General features: G+C 38.0%; 1 long non-coding RNA gene across 1 annotated transcript; it reads left to right on the forward strand.

The window, feature by feature from the left end:
- The first annotated feature begins 2,321 nt into the window (after positions 1-2,321).
- Positions 2,322-7,452, forward strand: LOC116887082. Its single transcript, XR_004386199.1, has 2 exons — positions 2,322-2,357; positions 3,223-7,452. It is a non-coding gene; the product is annotated as an uncharacterized LOC116887082 (long non-coding RNA).
- The last annotated feature ends 9,568 nt before the right edge of the window (positions 7,453-17,020 follow it).

Genomic DNA, 17,020 nt, shown 5'->3' on the forward strand with positions numbered 1-17,020 from the left:
AATTGTCTACTTATGATTCATGCTCTCTTAAATTTTATTTGATTCTAGACAATGCTTCATATGCATTTTCAAGGCATCAGTTTTCTCTCCTGCTTTAAACTCTTATATTTCTTGTCTTGTAAATGGTTTCTCCTATTTTCTCAACCTTCTTCATCATCCCTTTCTTTCTATCTCCTCCTTCCTACACACACACACACACATTATTACGCACGCACGCACGCACGCACGCACAGACACACACACACACACACGCACACACACACACACACACACACACACACTCTCATTTCTCTTTTTCTTGCTTAGTTAGAATGCTTATGGTGACTTGACTAAAGTTTATCTGAAAATTTTAGTAGTTTCTTTGTTCGTTTTGCTTACTCTCTATTGATTTTTATTATTTCCAAGATTAAGATGATTCACCTGGTTCTTTGTTTTGTTGCAGAGGCTCCACATCATATTCTTGGGGTAACAGGTAGTCATCATGGTCAGACTCAAATTGTAACCTCTTTCTATTTATGATGCATTGATTATGTTGTCACTTCAAGTGGTGTTACTTCAGTCTAACCCATATTCAGAAGTCAGGTCTGGGGTCAACTGCTTACATCATTGTGAATTCTGCCCATTGCTGGCTCATTCCTTTCTGAGATCTGCCCTTACTTTTCTCCAACACGCCTTCATGCTGCTGAATTCGTTCCAAAGTATACTGTCCTGCAAAGAGGACTAGCATGCTGTTAGTACTTCAGCTACCAAGCACTATCCCAGCCAACTTTTCTTCCCTTAGGGAAAAATCACTACATTGAATGATTATGATCCTTTGGTTTCCTTTCTTACATTTTGACTCAACTCCCAATCCTGTCTGCTGTGCTGAAAGTAATAATAAAATAAAATATTGTGGAAAGTGTAATAATTTTTGTGTATCATAGAAAATGTCTACCTATTCTGATTTTCTTCGTTATATAGCCTCTTTGTAATATTTAGTCAAGAAAAGGGAGAAAATGTTGCAGAATAATATCAACCTTTGTTTTAAAATGAAACCATGATGTAATATGTAAAGTTTACTAGAAAGTACTTCTTAGACATCCTTATCTTTGACCTCAAACTGATGTACACATACTTTCTTTTGTTCAGTTTTGTTGCATAAACCCAGACAATAGCACTGTGGAACTACAGATAATGGAATATGATGGGATGAAAGACTGTTGGAAAATCTATTCAAGTTTTGAAAGTCTGTCCACTGTTCTGGCTTCATAACATCCTTCTAGAATACTGTTGAGAAAGATCTTGTCCACCAAAGAGTATCTACACACCTCCACTTTCACAAGATTCTTTGGACATTAATGGAACGCTCAGTGTAAGCCAAATTTTCCCCTGAGTTCTTCCCCCCCCCTAATGTTTAGCCTACACTCTCAGCACTGATTAATCAGTACAATTTGGCCAAAGCTTTTATGTTGTTTTCAGCCTGCTTTGCTTACAGTCAGTACAAGATGACTGATTAGTTACTTAACAAGGGCACATACGTATTCTATCCTTATATTTCTTCATCCACTTAGAACATGACAACATAAAGATTTGGAAGCATGAGCCTTTGGGTGTGCACAATGATGGCAACCAACTGATATCTTCTTAAAGGGACATTTGCCCTGAACGTTTCAAGGCTTTCCAAATATTAAAACGACGTGTAAGTACCTTTGGGCTATTGAAAATAAAATTGCCTTATTGACATAAGATCTCAATCCTGAGAAATAGTTGCCATGAAGTTTTCTTTAAATTAATATATTTCAAGTCTATTGCTTTATAATCAGAGCAGGGTCCTACCTTGGAAAGATTATAGAACTAACTGCCTTTGTTTGGTAAAATCCTGTAACAGTCTTGGGGCACGAAAAAGATTTGCTTCAGCAGAGTTCAAGAGTTGGCCAGGAAACGTAAATTGCCAAGAGGTTGTAAAAGGGATATTGGAGCTGGGCCAGATATTACCCTCTGAATTAAAGGAGGAATTTAAAAATCAGGGCACTACTTTAGGGTTTAACCAATAGCGAACATAAGGATTTCAGAGAGGGAGAAATATATTTTGATTAATTTTGCCCTTTTCAGAGGAACTTGGCAGCTTTGTCCTTCAGCAGCTGGAGTTTATGTAAGGCCTTATGGAGCAAGTCAGCCAACAGGGAGTTACAATAATCTAATCTTCATGGCCTGGATACAGCCTTGCGTGAGCAGCTTGCATAAGTAAAGTACTTTTCAGTTTCCCACTAGGGGGCTGAGAGCACAAAGGTATTGCTGGGGCTTCCCCTGTGTGAGCAGAATTCTGAAAGTTGGGATCCTCATTTCCACCGATGCGCCTGAATTATCAAATATTATGGGTAAGGAGGAAAACAGCTGCTAAGATTAAGGGCAACGCTATCTAATTATACAATAGACAGCCATGACCTGCTAAATTTAGGAGAAATAGGGTTAGTAATTTTCCAATAAATTTGATTCATCATGATTGGCCCTATTTATAATTAAATGTAGAAAACCAGCCTCATGGTAATTGAAACATTCCGGATTTTTGCCTTGTTTTAATTTTTGTGCATCAGCCTCACTTAGAAGCTTTATTTGGCTAAGAACAATGTAGATATTTGTTTTATCTCATACTGGCATCCTTGGAAAATATATAGAAATATATGTCCTTCTTCTGATGTATCCTTAAGGCTGTAACAATTATCTGTTTCTTCTCTTCACTACCTTCACTCACAGATTTTAGAACACACTTAGAACTCATAAATACATATTGGTCAGAATATTTCGTGATCCCATTAATATTTTTGTATAGAAAATACTATTTTTAGATATTGTACCCTGGGCTATGAAACTATATACATGACTATTTCCCTCCAACACAGTACACATCCTTTTCTCTGTGGAATAAGTAGCTTGAGTCTGTGACATATATGTTGTCTGATTAATTCTGTTTCAAAACGAAGCTGTTGATCAAGAAGAGCTCTTTGACAGGAAAGTGGCTTAGACTAAAATACTTCTGTTCTCTTTCCTTAATTATACTAATTATATTTAATCATATAAATGTAGAAAAAGGCAATTTTATCATATTTTACTGGTACCATCTCGCTCATTTTTATCATTTTATTAAAGAAAAAAACCTCTTTTGTTTCAGAACACTTTTTTACTTTTCTGTTGGTTCATAATTATTGATTTGCTTGTTTGTTTGTTTCTTCCTTTATTTTACAGTGGCTCACTATGTATTCCTGGGTGCCCTGGATCTCTCTAGAAGAGGCTGGCCTTGCATTCACAGAGATCTGTCAGCCTCTGACTCCAGAGTGCTAGGACTGCAGGTATGTCACACCACCCCAGTTGATTTTCACAGTCTTTTTAGGTGTATGAAATGTATTGTGACTGAGCCACTGTGATGAGCACAGCAATTGGCCGTGTTTTGCTACCCAGATAGCACAGAGAGTAAAAGGCAAAGAGGGGCAGAGGGAGCACATGTTTGTAAGAGCCCACTAGAAACCAGCCTAAGCTATACAACATCCTGTCTCAAATCCAGCCAAGCAAACAAATGTAAATAAACAAATAAAATCCCAAATCCGGAAAAAAAAACATAACTAACAAAGGAATTCAAAAGTGATGTGATCTTCAGTTTGAATTCAAGAGAATACTTTGTTTTCCAGTTCCATTTTCACTTGGATCTTCAGTTTTATTTGGTTTGGTTTTGTTTGTTCTGTTTTTCAGTTGTCTTTGATTCTTTCAAATGCATTTGTGGTTTGAATATTCTTGACCCATACCCATAGGAAGTAGCATTTCTGGGAAGTGTGACTTTGTTGGAGGGAGTGCGTCACTGTGGTGATGGGCTTTGAGCACCTCCTCCTAGCTGCTTGCAAGACAGTCTTCTCCTGTTTGCCTATGGCATTAGAAATAGAACTCTCAGCTCCTTCAGTGCCATGCCTAAGTGGATGCTGCCATGTTTCTACCCATGATGATAATGGACTGAACCCCAGAACCCCCAATAAAATGTTGTTCTTTATGAGAATTGCCTTGTTCATGGTTTCTCTTCACAGCAATGGAAACCCTACCTAAGACAGCAATTAACAAATGATTGCTTTTGTATATTTTTGTGCTGTAAAAAGAGAAGCCTTTGAGCCGAATGATATTGTGAATACAGGAAACCTGGGAACATCTTGATTTGGCCTTCTGCCAAGTACACTTTCTCCAACCACACTTTCTCTAGGAAAGACGCAAACTAGGAGCAACACAGTTTATTAAGAATGAGGTTATGGCTCTAAACTACCGTGCAGAGAGGCGTTGGCAGTGGGGGAGACAGAAAGGAAGATCGATTTTGTTAAGGCAAAAGGTAAATTGCTTTCATGACATTGGTGGGCTGCCTGTCAGCGCCCACTCAGGAATGAGCTGAAGAATAACCACCAACCCACACAGTCCCTGAGTACAAACATTATGTACTAGCAGACACAGAAGACACAAAGGGAGTGTCTTTAGCAATTTTACTCCTTTCCAATGTGAAACTGCACACCAGTTTCCAGCCAGGGACAACTCTACACCTCTTGAATTCTGCTGCCCTCAAACTCCAGGGTCTCGAGTCAAATATTTTCACAGAACTGTGCTCTATTTTGCATCGTCTACCCCAGCTTTATCTCATTCACATGATATTCGCCCACCAAACCCTCCACTGATAATTGTCTCCTATCTTGGCTTTCAGCCTTCACATCAAATCGCTATCATTCCAGCTTCCTTAGACATTCCTAAATTGGTGTTGTGATTTTCTTACTTGAAACAACTTTATGATTTAGTCTTCCCTTAGGATAAGGGTCCCAGGGTCTGTAAAAGCACCCACGGGCTCATTTGATGTGACCTCCTCCACCCTCACCTCCTTCTCATTATTCCCCACACACAGACTGCTCTATCCAACTTAATGCTTTTCTTCAATTCCCCTCTCATGGCCTGTCATCTTATTTGCTAGCTTTTTAGAAAAGCTTTGTTTGTTAATATTTTCCATCAATCTGTTCTCCACTCAGTTAGCTTCTTCATTCTGTGTGCCCAGCTCTGGGGCATTTGCAAAGTCTATCATCCTGTGACACTCACTCTCTACCATGTGTGAGTGTTTAGTAGGCTTCTTAGCAACTGATTACTCACTAGAAGAGATCCTTTCTCTACAATTAGGTTTTGAAATGAGCCTTCACATAGCAAACAGTTAATAAATATAGTTGAATGTATCTCAAATTTGAAATCCAGAAATGGACAGTTGTAAGCGGGGAGATGGTGCAGTTGTAGGCAGGAGATGGTGTAAGAGCATGTGTTACACAAGACAGAGGGCATGATCTTAAATAAAGAACACTTAGGTCAAAAAGCAAGACATATAAACTATAATCTCAGCATCAGTGGAAGGGAAAGACAGGTGGACCCCAAGAATTTTGACTAGCAAGCCAGGCCAAAGTAAACTTTTCTTTCAGTGAACAACTTTGTCTCAAAGAGACAAAGAGTGTGAGGAAAATATAATATTCTGACTTATTTATGAATAATCACAAACAGATACACACATTTGCATGCAACATGCACACACATGTGCACACACTCTACTGTATCAACTATTTAGTCATAGTCTAAGATACATATGTGGTGTACATATGTCCAGTTGTAGAAGTAAATTGCTTGAGTTTAGACAGAAGTTTCTACAGTTGGTGAGAAATGTTGGTGCTGTAGCCATGTTTGACTATTTTCATTGTGTTTTCAAGGACTTATGAAGCAGCAGCCAGCTGGTAATCTCTCTCTCTGCTTGTACCTATGCTGACACTGTTATGAATAGCACTTGTGTCTTCATTACCCATATCTTTCCATTTCTATTCACCCTACTCAGCATGACAGGCCTGCTACCACCATGCTTTACCCTTGGTAATGGGATCCCTGCCTGTCCTGACAAGACCATGAGAAACTTTTCCTTTATGTATATAATGTACTCTGGACATGCTATTCTCCTAGCACAGTGAATTTTCTGAGCCTTCTCTGTCTTACTTGCTACTTAGTCTTCTACTCAGCGCATCTCTTAGATATAACTCATTTGAACCTTCAAATCTGAACGCTTCTTCCTTCTATCTTCTATGACCCTCTTCCTAAACTTAAGAAATAAGCATTTCTCATTATGATTACTGCAATAGCCTTTCAAATTAAAATTTCACATTTTTTTTCTGGCAGTTATTTTTCTAAAGTGGGTTGACAGTATAATAATTCTTTTAAAACTTTTGAAATCTGCCCTTTGCCTCAAGAGGCTAATCCAGCACCTTCCTGGGATCAGTAACGAGCTGGCCTCAGCCCAACTCTTTAGCCTTAAGTGCAGCCAACATTTTCTCCCTGTCTATGGTTCATAATTGTATGCATACAATTACTTCTCTTTGAAGTCTCAATACAAATTTAACCTCCTGTATTATCTATCTCCAACTTCCCAGTGTGGAATTTAGTGCTTTTGTGATAGCACCTTGTTCAAATTTTATTTATGATATTCATTCTTGTTTAATATGCTTGTTAGTTTTCCTATTTGTATCTATTCTTCCTCCCAGGCAGAGAATAATTTCCTTAGGCCCAGACTCTGAAGATCCTGTCTGTCTTCCCAATTCTAACACAAAGCCCTTTTTTGTTACTGACAATTGGCTCCAGTTAGCAGAGTAAAATATTCTATATTTTTATTTGTCATTTTGTTCTGTGTTGCCCCTTATTTTTTGAAAGAATTGTGATCGCAAAGAGTCCTCTAAGGGGAGAAAAAAACCAACAACATTATTATTATAGTTTATGCTTCACTCTTTAAAGGAATCAATGTTGAAACCACAACAATGATGGGATAGTAACCAAGGTACCATAATCATATAATGGACTGGACTGGCTAATTGACATATACCTGGGAAACCATGGGAACCAAGAAGATGCAAATGAGAAAGCACCAGCAAATAAATGCATTAATTGAAATTCTAATCATGGCCACTGAGAGCAAACTGACACCATCACTATCAAAGTTGCATGGAAATCAAGAGTAAGGATGTACCCAGTGTCTTTTTCTCTGGTTGTAAATCAGAATAGTGCATCTGTGTGTGTGCTCTACCTGCTTATTCATATGACTTTGTAATCATGAACATGAGTGTGTACTCACACGTGTATACTGGCACCAGAGATTAGTGTCTGTGTGGTGTTTTCTTCTATTGCTCTTCGCCTTAGTGTCCTCAGGTTTCAGGGATTTAGTTACACTGCATAGCCACTGAACTCTGGGGATCATCCTGTCTTTACACTCCTGTCCCCAGTTCTAGGGTTACAGTCATACTTTATTTGTGCTCTGAGGATCCAAATCAAGGTCCTCATGCTTGCAGAAAAAGGACTTTTTGCCTGAGTACTCATCCTACATCCTAGCCACAATCCACTGTAATATATGATAATCAGATGATCCATTATGAAAATTGCTTGAGAGAAAAAAAATAGAAAAAATGTGGCCTTTGACAAAAATACATAATCCTGGAATGGTTTTCTCCGGGTGTGAAGTTAGATCACTGCATGATTCAGTGACAACTCCTTCCATTCAAACAGTTCCAGAAGACAAGGACAGTTGGCTAACTTTGAGGGACATATGATTAAGGAGACTATTTCAAAAAGACTATAATAAAGCCTATGCTTTAAAGAAGCCCTTGGTCCTGTGAAGGCTCCTTTCCCCAGTGTAGGGGAATGCCAGGGTGGTGAGGTGGGAGTGTGTGGGTGGGAGGGGGAACATCTTCATAGAGGCAGGGGGAAAGAGGATGAGAGAGGGGGGGTATCAGGAAAGGGGATAACATTTGAAATGTAAATATATAAAATATTCAATTAAAAAATCTCATAAATAAATAAATATCATGATTCTCTTTAATATTACAGAGATAAATTTTATGATTAATAAAATTTTAACCAGACCAATGGAACTAAAGTCTACTTAGTTTAAAATTGGATATATTTCTTCAAATTCCTCTTCCCTTTGAGAAGTCTTACCGATGTTCATAGATCATGTTCATGCTCATAGATCTCATTTGTGTGAATGTCAATTTCTTCCATGTGAAGAAAGAAATATTATGAAGGTAATCATATTCTTTTCCACATTTTTCCCTTGCTTGTTCTAGGACTGCCAGCCATGGTGGCCCATTACTCTTATCACAGCACTCAGGAAGCTAAAATGGAAAGATTGCTGTGACTTCCAGGTCCAGCCAAGCTACGCAGTGAGTTTGGGGAGGGCCAGAGTTACAGAGCCTGGCCTGGTCGCAAAACAAACAAATAAACAAAAAAGCAGCAAACTCACCCAATGAAACAGACAAAACCTAAAAATATCAAAACCTAAATATTATTCTTTTCCAGAGCAAATGAGTTGTCTGAAAACATGTTTCATGCTGGGAAAATGGACAATTCTCCTTTCATCCGTGGATCCTACTTCTATCCCTATTGGCTTCAGCCTATGGAACTATTGGACCTATGTAGGCACTGGCTCTTTTTATGTCTGCATTTGATATTTAGATGATCAGAAGAGGATTTGAATTTTAGTATGTCTGGCAAGATGTGTAGGTATGTCAGAAACTCCTTCTAAGCACAGGTACATTCTAAGTTTTTCATTTCAGCTTTAAGAATATTGTTCACTTTATCTTAAAAACTGCCTGACAAGTGGTTGGATTCATGAGCATCCATGACTCCTCACATAAGGTGCACGAGCTAGATGACCTTTTGAAATAAACCTAAACATCCATTTCTGAAAAAAAAAGAAAAAAAACAAACCTAGGAAGTTAATTGTTTGAGATCTGGTTGACTTGCCATTTACCAAAGTGGAAACTGCTGTTCGGTGATGACCAGTTCCCTCTTCATTCTGCTTAAGGTTGAACGCCAGCAATGAGGCTTCGATGCCGACTTTGAGCTGCAGAGCACAGTAGGACAGGATGAAGCCAGCACGCAGGATAAGACTCTTAGTCTCAGCAAAGGCTTGCCTCCACGTCAGCAGATCATCTGCTCCAGATTTATGCTCACAAATATCCTTAGGTAGCAATGCAGCGTGTCTCCCAGACAAGCACCTTAGCATCATTAAGAACTTGCTAGAAAAGCAAATGTTCTTTTCGGTTCTAAGACGTTCTGACTCAGATCCTGAGTGAGTCTATGAATTTGGGGAATGTAAAAGTATTTTTTATTCAAATATGAAAATTTTCATCTCAGAGGTTTCCTCCCTCTGTCAGCTAATCTAGGTCTAGACTGGAAACTTCTAGCCTCTGTACAATATTATCTAGGCCTAGGATGTTTTCAGCTTCTGAGACTTATTAATGAATAAGCTCACATCTTCCTAGTTCTTTTTGAGCTCTGGCTGGCTGGTTCAACCCTGCTCTTCTGGCTCAATCTGACTGACTCAATCTGACTTCTTTCATTTTCTCCTAGCTTTCTCTGCTTGCCATCATACAATAGACTACTATACACGTATATACCATCTTAAATGACACACATTTAAAATTTATTTTATATAATTTGAATTAACGAGTAGGGTAGAGAGTAGACTATCAGCATCTAGCATAGTCAGCTTGATATAATTCATATATTATTCTGATCCATCTCAGAATTGTCTTAAAGAACAAGCTGATCAGTGCTCCCCAACAATAGGTTACAAATAAGAACAGTGTTTGACACTAATGCTACCCTCGGGGCTACAAGGCTATTGCTTCACTGTTGGACAGCTCCGTTAAGATACCAGTGAAATCAATGACTCATTGTGACTATTAATGAAGAGAATCCTGCTCTTCTGTACCTCATATTTCCAAGATGAAGTGGCTGTACTTCACAAGGAGTAACAGTATGGAACTCTGTCACCGCCTTCCAAGTGCTCTTGACTGATGCCCTTATATAAGAAATGGATGAAGCACTTATTTAATATTTAGTATTTTGATGTGTGTTTGGTTCTGCCTTGCTCCCATGGTTCCCTAAGATTACTCTGCCAGAGAGAAAGTGTCTCCTACATTGTTATGCAAAACGTAGCTTCACATCACCACCATCTCTGAAGCACCTTAAAAGTGCCAAACTCAGTACAGCCTGCAGATGCCTGTACACTGTAGTCCTTACTTAACAAGTGGCACTTAACTCAGGAAGTGAGGCAACTGAGAATACATCAGGACTATGCATTTGGAACAAAGCTAATCTCAGCCAATCACATGTTTAGGTCAGGCAAACACCACCGCGGTTGTCTGTAGTCACTAGCATTCTCTGCATCTCCTTTGTAATTTTTGTTCAAAAACAGTTTGCCCATGGAGCAGACTGTGGTTCTTTTAGGCAGCTCTTGTACTGATGACTACATGATTTCATAATCATGAATAAAAACCAACCTCAATTTTTTTAAATTTGTCGCAATTTCTCTCTGAGAGAAATCGGAATTTTAATAAATTCATCCAACTTTACGAATCACAATCTACTTTTCAACAAAAAATTTTTAAGTACCCCATATATTCTTCACAATTCTGAAGCACTTATAATTTTATCCAAGCGTTCACTGGGGTGTTTTTAAATAAATATAGACACTCGTGCTGATTTTTTTCAAACTCTAAAGGGCAGAGTCCTTAAGAAGATTAGAAAACACTAGAAGCCCTCGTCTCAGTAGAGAAGAGCACTTCTGAAACTGTAGAGTATATTCCATACCCTGGGGATCCTGCTTGTGTGACTCTGATTTCAGAGGACATGGATGGGCCTGAAATTCTACATTTCAAGAAAGCAACAGTAAGAAGTGCATCAGGCCTGGTGGAGATAAGCAGTGAATGACTACTGCACAGATGCTTTTGATGTGCCTCCTTTGAATGCTTGGGTATCATATCCTCAGCTCTAGTGTATCGGCAGCATGTGGGTAAGCCTGTTTTGTGCTCAGCTCTGCTTGGTCTTCTCCAACTTATCTTTATGCATAATGAAGCAGCTATTTTGATCACCATATGTTTTATTTCTGTATCTATTCCTAATAGTTTTTAGTGTGTGTGTGTGTGTGTGCACGCATGTGTGTGTGTGTGTATGTGTGTGTGTTGCTTAAAGATCAAGAAAGATGAGTTGTACCTGAGAAAACTTGCTAAGTCCCCCACTAGTAGTGGATCGACAATTAGACATTTTCCCATCAAGGACTGAAGCGTCTTTCTTATGGATAGTAACTCTTATGTAAGGGAAGTCTTACTTTGGATAGACCTTAGCTCACCTTAGTGGCCATGCTGTCTTTCTGTTTGAAATAGAGGAGAAAATAAATGCCTCATATTTTTCGATGATTCCTTCAAAGTCCGAAGATTTATCAATACAGACACCTGGGAACACCAGTCAGAGCAGGCATGTGCTGCTGGTGGGTCACGGTTATACAGAATCCCTGCTGGTCTCTGTTAATGGTTCAGGTTAAGAGGACCTTAAAGTAGAGGCCGGAGCAGAAGAGGTCAGTGTGCATTTTATATACTAGTCTCCTGGGTCCTGGCACAATCTCTACCTGTACAGTCAGATATTTTGGAAAAAATAGATGTTTTTACAACAAAAGAATAGTGTTTTTACATGCTTTCTTCATAGGGAAACATACTCAGAATAATCACTTGAATTTGGAGGTGGGATTCTGGGGGTAGCTCTAGATTTTAGAAAATCCGAAGAAAGTAGAAACCTCATATAGTTCAGGCATAAAGCAAGTAGGAGTTCTGGGGATTTTAAGTAGTCCACCGAAGTCATTGTTTCAAAGGGCTCTTTGTTTTGCAGAAATTTGCCAGAGACATTCAACAGCAACATTCCATAGTGTGAATTACTTCATTCAGATAGTTACACGTAATGAGAGTTAGGAGACACGTAGAAGTAAAACCGAGAAATGGTCAAGAAAGTCTGCTGGGTGGAAACAAATCCAAATGGAAACATAAAACGCAAAGATCAAAGCTTCCAGCTGTGAAGGTTGAGGGCTGCAGGCTGCTCAGAGCAGAGTAAGGAAGAGAGAGAGCTCGGTGCTCATGAGGCAGAGCGAGGAGAGCCAAGAGGTGAGAGCGTTCAAGAACTTGACCTAAAGAGTAAACATGCCTCACGGACTCAGACTGAGTTCCAGGACATTGATTGCATCTTGAACCAGAAGTTCTTACTTTCCATTAAGCAAAAACTAAAGTGTCATTTCATTTGTGTAAAATTAATGTTATTAAAATTCTTAAATAAATAACTCTGTATGAAGTCCCTGAAAGCCTGTTGGAAGAAATATTCATCGAACAAACTAAATGTTTAACACTTTTCAGTTGCACAGAATCCAGTATTCCTCCCTACTTATAACTCATTTTCAGTGGGTGAATAATCCTTCCTTAATGTTTGTCATATTCCTATCACTGCGATTCCTCAGGAAGGTTTCCATCCTGGGGTTTCACCAGGCACTCTCTAGCAGTAGATCCAAGTCAGTGAATGTCTGGCTTACAGGCATCCTGCCCTCTAGCCTTGTACTAGGCTTTAAAAAATTAGCTCTGATTCTCTCTCTCTCTCTCTCTTTCTCTGAGTCTATAATGTGATGTGTGTGTGTGCATGTGTGTGGGGTGTGTGTGTGTGTGTTTGGGGCTGTGTGTCTGTCTGTGTGTGTGTGGTGTGTGGTGTGTGTGGGTGGTGTGTGTGGGTCTGTGGTGTGTGGTGTGTGTGTGGGGTGTGTGTGTATCTGTGATGTGATATGGTGTGGTGGTGGTGGTGGTGGTGTGTGTGTGTATGTGTGTGTGTGTGTGTGTGTGTGTGTGTGTGTGTGTGTGTGTTTGCAGAAGTCAGAGGCTAGTCATCAGTGTTCTTAAAGCACCACCCACTTTGGCTTTTGAGACAAGACTCATTAAGTCAGCTAGGCCAGCAGGCCAAGGATTCTTGGGATCTGTCCCAGAACTGCTACCCAGTACTGGAATTACAAGCAAGCATCGCCATGCCCAATTTCTCTTTGTGGGTTGTGGGGAAATAAACTCAGGCCCTCATGTTTCTCTAACAAGCACCTAACTGACTAAGAGGTCTTCTCAACATTTATTCTGACTTGGTATGCATTTCCTAGGACATCAGAGTGACATTGCCCTTGTTCCTATATATTTCCAAGCTGGATTATCTGTCTCCATTTCTAATCAATTCTGTGTTACTATCTGATCTGTTAAAACATTCATCTTAAATTTCCCTTTATGTTAATTTTCCTTCTTATATTGTTTATCAACAAAACCTTGTGAAGACAAATAGAGACCTCCATTTATCATACATAGTGAAGATTCATTTCATAATCAAAAAGCTACCATCGATTTCTGTGGAAATGCATATCGAGAGATTTTGAATCATTAAATAGTTCACATGTATTTGCCACGTGTTTATCATATTTCATCTTGACTACTGAAAGATCTAAGCTGAAAGAAAATATTTAACTATAATTTATATAAGCCAAGTCTTAAATAACGAATATATTTAACTGTATAATTGTGAGCTATTGGACTACAGCATCATATATTCACATACATACAAATATATTACCATTACACTGTGTATATATTTGTCTTAGAAAATAAACTATATTTGTATAGTTTAGGACAAAATAAAGACAATCACTAAAAGCACTCCATTAACATAAAACTAAGATAGTTTCTTAATATATATATAATTTATATGTATTTATTTATATTCAAAGAGAGATTTACAAAGCTAAAGAAAATCAAGGAGCAGTTTTAGAAACAGAAAAAAAATACAGCCATTTTATCAGTAAAATTAAGACAGAGGCTGGGGTCCCCATCTTAGACTGCATTCTGCCTCCACTGAGTGGGGGGGTGAGCTATCCCATGTAAGTGTGACTATTGTATCTATGTGTAACTGCCAGATGTTGGATATAAGAAGTTTCATTGTCTCCATCGGAAGAGGAACTTGGCTTTACACTGCCCTCATTTTGAATTCTATTTCTTTTTGAATGCCTTTAAAATGTATTTGAATTCTTTGAAATATTCTTTGAAAAATGTAAATAAAAATCTGCAAGCTTTGAGGCACAAGGAGTCATCTTTAAGGTCCTGGGGCCCTGAAATGTCATTAAGGAAGAGTGGTCCTTGAGTCCCATTTTGTGTGTGTGAGGAGTAATCTAACTACGGTGGTTGCAACAACTACCTTTGTCAAAAAATATGAAAAAAAAAGTGTCTGTCTTTGAATCAAGCTAGCCAGGATTTAGTGATCCCTACCCCAAGAACCCAGTGGTGTTTCATTGAACATGCATGACAGCTAGTTTTGACAAGCTCTCTTACTTTAAGGCCTTTTGATGTTTATCTTGAAAACTAATATATATATATATATATATGCTACTTCACTACATGATAAACAAAAATGTTTGTTTTGTCTTTGTGAAATTTTAAGCAGGTTTTCTGAAATGTATGTTGCATCCACCATAAAGTTTTTTTGAATAATAAATTTATTTTCTTTCTCTTTTTTCTTTGTGAAAGGCTTTCTGTGTTGGAAAGAGATTTTTGTCTTTAACTGTATTCCTCTCACAGTATATAAACTATAATATCTTAGGAATTTAAAGAGTTATTATCCTGCTTATATTACGATTAATGAGAGCAAAAATGAGCACCTTGTATTTTTAAAATCATTGAATTTGTCCATTTGCTAAAATCATTTCTTTAAAAAGTTCTAATTTAATATGCTTATTTTAAATTAAAAATTCAGTGTAATTCTGGGGTGTGCCTATTAACTAAATGGTTTCTGGGAAGACCTGAGGTTTTATATCACAAGGAGGTTACTGCCCAGAAGCTAGCATCTCCCTTCTGGTGTTCTGAATATTGGATTTGTTGAAACAGATTGTTTAATAAATTCCAAAAGCTACTTTTAGTTCAGCCTAATGTGTTTTGATGTTCATCTGCCTATTGTCTAACTTGTTTATATCCTGAAATAAATTCTCCCCTAATTTGTTCTACAAATGTACTGGAAGTGTCGTAAACAGGCTAATAGATGCAGAGTCATGCAGGGTTTCCATGTTTGAGTCCCAGAGTTCCTCTGGACATCCCTCCCAGCCTTCAATCTCGAAGGGTCCAATAGTAAAGAAGTCATGGGTCATTTGATTGTAATAGCTTTTGTGTTCTCTATTGTCCCAAATGCACTTTGCATGACCCAAACAATAGCAAGTGCCTTTCTTCTTACTTTTAATGATCTGGAAAACAATGGCAAACACCTGTCAGCAGTTGCAGTAAATTGTGAAATAGGAAAAAAAATTTCACTAATAGATGAACTAATTAGCTGAGGTTTTGTGTTTATTTTTATTTTACAAAACTTACTTTCCCTAAAATGAAAATTAGTAAACCAGAGTTCTTTCCGTTGATATTGTGACTATGTGAAAATGTCAACAGAGCCTAAATGAATTTGAGACAAATTTTTCAAGTCCATGTACAGGGTCAAAAGTAGTAATTTAATAAGAAAATTACATGCAAATGCATACACATATGCAAATCACCCAAATTAAACAAAATGATAACCATTCTCTATAAAATCATTATCTGATGTGCTGTCCTTATACCCTGCAATGGATGTTCACAAAGTGAAAGGGTATTAAAATGTAGGAAATTAAGAAAAAGGGAAGCAAGCAAAATATTTTAATGCGGCAGGTAGTGAAAACCCCGATTCTATTCTTCTGGGTTAATTTCAAATATCAGTGGCCCCTGTGCCCTTTATGGACAGATAACATTTGCCTTCCTCATGTAAAATTTCATGACAACAAAGAATCTCTAAACAGGTGCCTGGTATTGGGCCACAGCTGACCAATATTAGGAAAGGGCTGTTATTCCTAATCAGAACAGACATTGGTATCTTTCTCATGCAAATGATTATTCCAACAGCACTTCGAGTCATAATTTAGGCAAGGATTGGTTCTGATTGTACGAGGTTGCTAGGAAACATCCTTCTCTGAATATGGATGAAAAGATACTTCTTCGCAGTGCAAAATTTTTTTCAGATGATGGGTATTAAATTTAGGATGATGTGTGAATTAAACATTTTCATAAAATTGAAGATAAAAGGTTTTGGTTCCTCGGAAGATGTAGGTATATAAAGAATCGCTCGCTGGCTTACCTTTTAATCTATCATTTCTGCATGTCAGTATTGAAGCAGTGAAATTTTCTCGGCATTGCACTGTTTTGCTGTGCACCCTCAAACGCAAAGGGATATTAATTAGCATGTTGTTAGAGTGTACGGGATTTTAATAGCCTAACTGGAAGGGTGCCCACATGTCCCTGGAAAATTACAAGCAGCAATTCACAAGCTATAACTGATAACCAGATGGATAAGTATGGAGCTAATGTTATTTCTTCTGGGACCAGAATGTCAAAATGAATATCTAATTAAGCCACTGAGCAACTTTTAGGAACACAAAGCCGAAGTAAATCAAGGAGCAGTTTTAAGGACAGAAAAAAAAATTTTTTATCAGCCATTTTATCAGTAAAATTAAGACACGGGCTGGGGTCCCCATCTCAAGCTGTGTTCTGCGTGCCCTGAGTTGGGGGTGTGGGTGTTCTGAAAGCCTCACCCCCTGATTGCAGGAAGGATGGAATGTAGACTAACAGCCCTGTGTTTTGTCTTCCCTCACTGCATTCACAGACCCCAGGAGCGAGGCAGAATGCAGACCCACAATCGAGGGGTCACCACCACATGAGGAACTGTATTAAAGGGATGCAGCATTAGCAAGGTTATACTAAACAATTATACATATATATATATATATATGCAATATATATATAATTATACATATAAATCACACATATGCAATATAATATTTATAATACCACTACTGCAGAATGTAATTATACTCTTAATTTTACCTCATGTAACAACATACTATGTAAATTAGAGATTACAGATTGTTTTCAAGTATAGATAATTATCTGATATTTAAACATAATTTTCTATCTTGTAATTTATCCAAGTTAGAGGATAAATTTGGCTAGAGGAGATGATAGTGCAACCATTAGAAGTGATAATTATATTATTCTATATAATTTTGCTTTTTCGTTTTTATTTACAAAATTAGTACATGTTTATA

This window comes from Rattus rattus, chromosome 18 (genome assembly GCF_011064425.1).
Source record: "Rattus rattus isolate New Zealand chromosome 18, Rrattus_CSIRO_v1, whole genome shotgun sequence".
NCBI classification, from domain to species: Eukaryota; Metazoa; Chordata; class Mammalia; order Rodentia; family Muridae; genus Rattus; species Rattus rattus.